This window comes from Palaemon carinicauda, chromosome 40, assembly GCF_036898095.1.
Source record: "Palaemon carinicauda isolate YSFRI2023 chromosome 40, ASM3689809v2, whole genome shotgun sequence".
In the NCBI taxonomy this organism is placed as follows: Eukaryota; Metazoa; Arthropoda; class Malacostraca; order Decapoda; family Palaemonidae; genus Palaemon; species Palaemon carinicauda.
The window spans coordinates 58,779,363-58,787,149 of record NC_090764.1 but is presented as its reverse complement, the minus strand read 5'-3'; positions in this window follow the sequence as shown (position 1 = coordinate 58,787,149).

Here is a 7,787-nt window from a genome sequence, read left to right as displayed (position 1 = left end):
AACTTAGGTGTTAGTTTATAATTGAGTCCTTTACGTACATTTACCTGTATGTATACATTATCACCCGTGGTATATGTTTTAGTTGGCTTCGCTATTTTATCATGATTCCTTTTCATTATGATTTGTGATTCTTCTAAATTCTTTCGAAGGATATCAAAACGACTTTTGCTTGCATTTATACATTCTTTTAAAGGATTTGATAAATTAGTTGTAGGCGTTAATACATGGAAAGGCGTTCTAACTGGGGTACCATACAATGCTTCGTGCGGTGACATTTTAATTGATATATGATATGAATGATTCAGAGTACTCAGTACCGCAGGTATTGCAATATCCCAGTTGGGGTCTGATCCCCCTAGTGTTGCCCTTAATATGTTTAAAACCTTCCTATTCGCTCTTTCCACTAGCCCATTCGACTCTGGGTGATATATCATGGTATTGATTTTCTTTATGCTAAGGAATTCACACAATGAGGTAAGAAAGTGATTATTAAATTCTCCACCCGAGTCTGAGATTATCATGTGTGGAATTCCTTGTTTACAAATGTAACACTCGTAAAACTTCCTAGCGCATTCAATCGCAGTTTTAGTTTTAAGTGCTATTAGTTCTGTATATCGAGTCAAAGCATCTACAATTACTAAGAGGTGCTTATTTCCTCTGTCGGACTCGTAAAATCCTGTTAATAAATCTAAATGTATCCTTTCAAAGGGTTGATTGGGCACGGGATAAGCCCCTAGGATGACAGGTGTTTGTGTGCCCTTTGTTTTCCTGACAAGTGCGACAATTAGCTATGTGTTTTTTTTATATCTGTAAGCATCATATGCCAATAAAACAATGATTTGGCTTTCTGTGACATTAATGAGAACCCCGGGTGTCCATGCAATGGGTTTGCATGCAACCAATTTAGGACAGTGGATATAAGTGAGATTGGTACCACTACCTGGTCGTTAGTCACATGTGGTGTATTGCGGGTTTTCCTTGTCATGGTCCTACACAGAATATTGTCTTTGATTATATAATTCTGCTGCGTATACTTTATATATTCCTTTTCCTTATGATTGCCTTACAAAGCATTTATAATTTTTTCTAATTTCTGATCTTTTCTTTGCTCAGTCTGTAACAATTCAGCACTTCAGCCCAGATCTTCTTGTTCAGATATCGTTTTAACAATAGGCATGGATGTTGATATATCTATTAATTCAGCTAAAGGCTCCGTACAAGATGACATGGGGTTGCGTGATAATGCATCCGCAATGATATTTGTTTTCCCTGGTAAATACCCGATTCTCGCGCCAAAGTCTTGAATGATCAAATACCACCGAGTTCGTTTGGGTCTGTGGCTGAAGCCTTTAAAGAAGTCGGTTAGTGGTTTATGATCAGTAAGAACCTTAACGGGATAACCGTATATTATGAACTTAAAATGCACTAGTGAATTAACAATAGCTAGCCCTTCCTTGTCTATTACTGCATACTTACTTTCGGAAGTTCTCAGTTTTCGAGAATAAAAAGCTATCGGGAAAAATTGTTTTTCATATATCTGAAGCAATACCCCACCTACTCCTAAGTCTGAGGCGTCTGCTGCAATGAAGAATTCCTTACCAAAGTCAGGAAATTTTAAGATAGGAGAACTACACAGTTCATCTTTCAAGGTATTATACACCTGTTGATGCTGCTCAGACCATATGAAATCTACGCCCTTCTTCGTAAGATCAGTTAAGTGAGCGGCTATTATTGAATAATTGCGTATAAAACACCTGTAATATCCACCACAACCCAGAAATTGCTGTATTCCCTTGACATTAGTAGGTATCGGAAAGTTACGGATAGCCGACACCTTATCATGGACTACTTTAAGTCCTTGGCTTGATACCGTAAAACCCAAATAGACTAATTCTGTTTTGAAAAATTCACACTTACTAATCTTTACCCTTAAGTTATGTTGTCTTAGTGTCTGTAGTACTAGTTCTAATTTACGTAGATGTTCTTCTAAGGTGTTGGAAATGATTACAAGGTCGTCCATATAGGCATGCAATATATCCCCTAGCAAGTCTCCAAACACTATGTTAATCATTCCCGTAAATGTTATGGGAGCACAACGTAAACCAAAAGGCATCCGTAAAAATTCATAATGTCCCCTGGCTGTGCTGAAGGCTGTGTATGGGATACTATTTTCTTCTAATGATATCTGGTGAAAGCCTTTAAGTAAGTCCAAATTGGTAAAATATTTATTCTGACCTAACAAAGATAAAATATCATCAGTACATGGCACTGGGAATCGATCAGGGATCGTTTCCTCATTCAAGCGACGGAAATCTACGCAGATACGCCATGTTCAATCTTTTTTCGGTACAACTATTAATGGAAAATTATAAGGGCTGTTCGATTTCCTAATGACTCCTTCTTCTAGCATTTTACCTACTTCATCATTTATTTCATTCTGGAATTTCATAGGGAGTCTGTACGAGGGTACATAGATAATTTTCTGCTTGTCCTTTAACCTTATTTGATGCTCGATCACATCTGTTTTTCTTAAGGATCCATCCGTAATGGAAAAAACATCATGATACTCAGTTAAAAGTCCAAAAATTTCTGCTGAATTTCTTTTTCTTGAATTTCTTTACTAATTTTATTTTTAATAGATTGCAAAAGGGATTCATGCTCAACTGATTGAGCGTGATTAATTTCAGCAACGGTAAGAATACGATGTTTATAAACTTCTACATCCAAGATATGTTGATTTTTGTGAATTACTAAAGTGGTATTTAAATGATTACAGACTTCAATATTACATTGTTGATGTGAGCCTACTGTATAAATAGCTTGTGTGACGGACAATCCGTTAGTTTTCAAAGTGTCGGAAAGGATTAATATTTCAGATCCCGGTAACGTCTTCTTTATTTGCACTATTAAATTCGAAGTTACGTTCGGCTCGATAGATTGCGTGCAAGATGATATTACGGGTGAACGAGAATTCTGTTGGGTCGCGTATATTATTTCTTTATTAGTGAGACAAGTTATTGGTTCTTCAACGTACGTCACTGTTTTATTTGTCTTCTCCTTTTTATCCAAAACTGATTTTAAGGTATTAGAAGACTTATAGAATTTTCCTTTGATATACACGCCGTGCTTGGCAGGGGCTAAGATAATGTTTTGATTGCCCATAGATGGTTATCCTATAATTACAGCTGGATACATATCAATGTTTTATACAACAACAAATGTGCGCTTACCAACCTTGAACTGAACATGAGTTACGCCTATTACATTTAATTCATCATTTCCTATACCCGAGAGCTTTACTTCGGACTTTTCTATTGGGAAGTTCGAAAACAACAAATGATGTGTCCTCAAATCCATGATATTACATGGACTACCAGAGTCAAAAAGTAATGTAAAGTAAAGGATTGGTGTTCTAAATTTACAGCATATAATGTTGGTCGTAACTCATTTTGGCTTATTATTGTATGAATTCGTTGCAAATCTACGGGAGCATGCACTGATTTACTAAATTGGGCCGTGTGTTTCATAGGAAAATCTATTGCCTCACAATGATCTGATAAAACATTAAATTGATTATACAATACTACTGCTGTTGATATGAAGGACCTCGACCCAACATCACTCTCTTCCCTGCTGGAGTTAATTATGTGGTATTCGCTTTGCTCTGCACATTCTGAAAATTATTCTGACCTTGCGAGGTCTGGTTTGACGACCCAGGATCAGCGTTATTCGAAGAACTATTTGTTTGTTTCTAATTTTGAACTACATTGACGTTTGGCTGTTTCTTCTTATTGAACTGAGGATTTTTCTTTTTATTTCCATATGAAACTGACTGTGGAATTGACTGTGTATTTCTAGGATTCTGTTGTGTCTTACGCGAGTAGCACTGACTATATGAATGAGTAGAACTATTATGTAACGAACAGAATATCGTTCTGCAGTCTGCAATCAAGTGACCTTGACGTTTGCAATTATAACACGTCATTCCTGCAACTTGACTATTATGAACTACATTTACTTGTTGTGGCTTAGTTTCATTCTTTGCAAAAACTTGGGTTAACACGGGATGAAGATCAGGACACTTAGACATATGTTTCTTTATCTGTTTATATACATCCAATTCTGTACTTGCTGGCGTAACTTTTTATCAAAACACCACACTAAAGCTTCAGGCAACATAAGTGTCATGCAAGTTAAATACATTAATCGTAAGAAATCTTTCACGGAGATGTTATCTCTAGTAACAGAAGTGGAATTACCTAAAAAATCTTGATACTCGTTTAGCCTATCGGCTATGAGAGCTGCTCTCTTAATAATATTAAGCCGAGTCATAGTGGCTTGATTAAGTGTATTTCTTAATGTTAAAACTACATCTAAAGTTACCTCACCTCCATAGACCGCACGTAGCCTAACTTTGAAATCATCCCAGGTAACTGCCTCTTGAAATGAAACTCCCCTTAAGTACGCACTCGCATCTCCTTTAGAAAAGTCTATAAAACTTTTAGTTTCTTGTAATTGTACAAATGGGTCTATAATCTGTTTAGCATTTAAATGGGCATCGACGGATGAAATCCATGACTCCACATTCTGAGGCAAGAACCCATTAACCCGACCTTGAAAAGGAAGGATTGCAGAGCGAGCATTTACTAGTGTCACAATGGGAGGGGGGTTACCATGTCCTGGGGTTGGGTTACTCGGTCCAGGGGTGGAGCTCACAGGAGGCGTCATGTTTAATGTACTTTTTTTTCTATCTCTACGACTCCTTGCAATCTTATCAAAATATCTATATGAATACAGACGTCCACTGCGTAAACGCATAAGCACTAAATGATAAAGATTATAACAAAATCCCCCAAAACAATAATACTAATATAAAGATATTTCCCGAGAACTTCTGAAAGAAAACGGAATTAGCACAGAGAGAGAAAAAAATTCTAGACGAGAATTCGAAGTTGAATACAGTTTCCTTAAATGAAAGAAAATTAAAGATTAGCAAACAACTCACCCCAGCAATAATGGACGATTGACTCGTGATAACTACACTTCACTGTCTAAAACTGAAATGAATAAAGAAATGTACTTAGCATCGGTTTATATGGGCGTAGGGTGATGTCGTCATTTCCTCTCTCTCTCACTGGATTGTTTCTTCTTATTGATGTTTGGGTGAATGTTTTCGGTCCGATTTCCGTTGAATGTAGTGCTTCCTGGATATGTTTCTTCAATGTTTAGTAAACGTTGAATGTCAGTCCTTGGTTTTCTTAGGATGTTGATTAAAGATCCAGTTCCTCAGTTTGTATAACATTTATTTGTTGGTATTAAATGTTTTCATTTCTTCGGTGGACGTAGATACTTAGTCAAAATTGTAGATTCATTACTGTTGATTTCTTGAAGATCTTTCTCTGGTTCTTGGAGTTTTATTCGCTGCCACCATTTATTGGTGTGATACTGTTATTAACACACATTCGGGTTCCCATCAAATGTTATCTTCAATGTGTTGTATATTAGACTTGGTATGTTACATCTTCAAGTAAGTCTAGGTAAGTTAGCTTTAAAATAGTTTATTCTTTAAAAACAGTTATTAACATCTCCATCACAGGAGTATAGATGGTTTGGTCGGATGACCATTCCGTATGACATCTAAGTAAGAACTACTACAAATATCCATTTTGATGTTAAAGTCTAATTAGTTATTTCAGCACTTAATGATTTATTGTAAACACAACATTAATACCGGAAGGTACTTAGTTCGTTCGAGAGACAACTCTTTCTCACGGCTTGGTTGTGTTTACTCTTCATGAAAAATGTTACATTGCTGAGGTTTGGCATTCGCATCCTGTTTATGACATGACTATGGCATTTCTCACACTCTCCTACTTCCACAGTGACCTCTTAGGTCATGTGTTTTGAACATGTAATTATATATATATTACACATGTGTCGATCATATACGCTAGAGTCTCGGCGATTTGGGTAGCCGAGATCTCGCCCCGCGCTAGGCTACCTAGCCCATGCGCTTTAGTATACTTTCATACATTATCCCCGTTTACCCTCGAGTATCGTTTTATCAATTCAACAGGAGATAGATTATCTCCTAGAATTAATTATATAACTCGATACTCGTCTCCTGTGGAGATTTTAGGGTAATCCCTCCTTCCCTCTGAGTGCCGCCATAAGCGACAACCCTATCTTGGTCTTGCCATAGAGTAGTACACTCCGGTTTGACTAGGCTAGTGTTTCCTGTCTCCCACCCTTGACGGTGAGTATCCCGGCTTGGATATCCAATAGTAACTCAGAGTATTCAGTCTTTATGCCGACAACTTAGCTGCCGGGTGAGTAGTCACTCCCCTTCCGGCTTACAGTTACCCCCATAGGAGGCTTAGCTTCCCTAGACTACACCTGAAGTGGTAGTATAATGCCGCCACCATATCCCCTGCGCTCTAGAAGACAAGTCTTGTTTCGGCAGACCCTAGACTGAAGAATAGATATTCTTCTGCGGCGTAGGATGGCACTGATAGTGAAACAGAGTTTCACCCTTGTTTGGAAATGGCGGCAACCCAGCCGCCTTCTCCTAACACAACATACAAGACCCTTTCCCTGCCCCTCTCTGTCCTTTAGCGATAGCCTAGCCATCGCATATCTGTGGCTGTCGTCCTACACTCTCCCTGCTTGCCGGGCAGATTGTAGCGCCGGCTGGTCTCCTACATAGGCGGCTTGATAATTGATCCGACTTTCCCCTACGGATGCAAGGCTCCGGGAAAGGTTGTGCCGGCTATGACGGCTGCCTGTGGGAGACCCCTTTTGCCTTTGAGTGTTCTTCAGTCCTCCCCTTGGTCTGCCATCCACAGCCCTGAAACCGGCAGCGACCGGCATCAGATCTTGTGGCTGGATGGAATCTTGAATGATTCATTCTCCCCTTCGATTTGAACCCTCATTCTGGAAGAAGGCAGTAGGATTAATATACCTACACCCTTATTTATTGTACAAAGCTACATTAATAAGGCAGCACTTCACTCCATGTTTTCTCAATATCTGTTGACTAGTGCCGCCTGGTACTAACCCACTGCCAGCTGGACCGGTGCCACCGGGTACATGCTGCCGGCTGGACCAGTGCCGTCAGGTGCTAGCTTTTCCGGCAACATGCTGGCTGAACTACAGTATATGATTATACAGTAGCCAGTATATTTGCAGTATAGATATACTGCAGACAGAAAACTATAGTATATATTATACAGTAGTTTATATTTCCAACATACCCTGTGTGTCCTTTCACAGTCTATTGTTGAGACCAATTTTATAATGAAGTGAAGTATTCCTTCAATACACTGATAAAGTCATCAGTTTATAACTTACCCCACAATATTAATACCTTTTATGGAAGGGCTAGTGTTAGTACACTAATTCTGTCCCAAGAGATTAGAACCCTTCTCTATTGAGTTTCCCTTAATAAAGAAATCCTTACATTAATATTGGGGGAGGTCACAGCAATTGGCTGGATAGGAGACACAGGTATGTGTCTTTCCTATTTCCTTTCTAGCTTGCTATCCTAAGCTCTGTTGGTTAAGTTACCATATATTGCATATAACCTGTTTATCAAGTGTGATAAACAACCGCATACTCATTTATATTTCCTTTCTTTACAGGAGGAGCCTAAAATGAAGTGCGAGGTGATCTACTGTAACCACAAGAGTAGGAACTTTTGTGGTCACACTATGTGCAGGACTCATGCCGCCTGCGCCATTATCACTGACACCTTACGGTACTGGGACCCCCAGAACTGCGACGTCTGC